The following is a 434-nucleotide window of genomic DNA, read 5'->3' on the forward strand; positions in this document are numbered from 1 at the left end:
TCTCTGTACTAAACTGATAGCTGCCCACTTTTAAAGCTGTTGGAATTAAATAATTCCTGTCTGTCTTTATGGAAAAGTGTCATACAAAATTTGAAACACATTTGCATGACTTCTAGGACAAAATGTTTACATTTACGTGTTAGTTTTTTTTCTCCATCTTTTCTGTAGGCTTGAGTAAAGCTAATAACAGTATATAACCAAAATTTCTTATTTCAAAAAGTATTTTTGAGTATTAGTATTAATCTTGTTTACGGAGCTTTCACTAAGGATCATGTGGTTTGTTATGATAAATATTTTGAAGCTAGTCTTAAAGTTTTCAATCTTGTACAGGTCTATAAATTTTCCATCTTTATATCCCTGTTTGATTCCTGTTTTGTAAGAATCAAATGGTTGGTTGTTATTTATAAATCTCAGAATCAACTTGAAGTTTGTCG

The sequence above is a fragment of the Frankliniella occidentalis genome, unplaced genomic scaffold (genome assembly GCF_000697945.3).
Source record: "Frankliniella occidentalis isolate FOCC.00 unplaced genomic scaffold, Focc_3.1 Scaffold11, whole genome shotgun sequence".
In the NCBI taxonomy this organism is placed as follows: domain Eukaryota; kingdom Metazoa; phylum Arthropoda; class Insecta; order Thysanoptera; family Thripidae; genus Frankliniella; species Frankliniella occidentalis.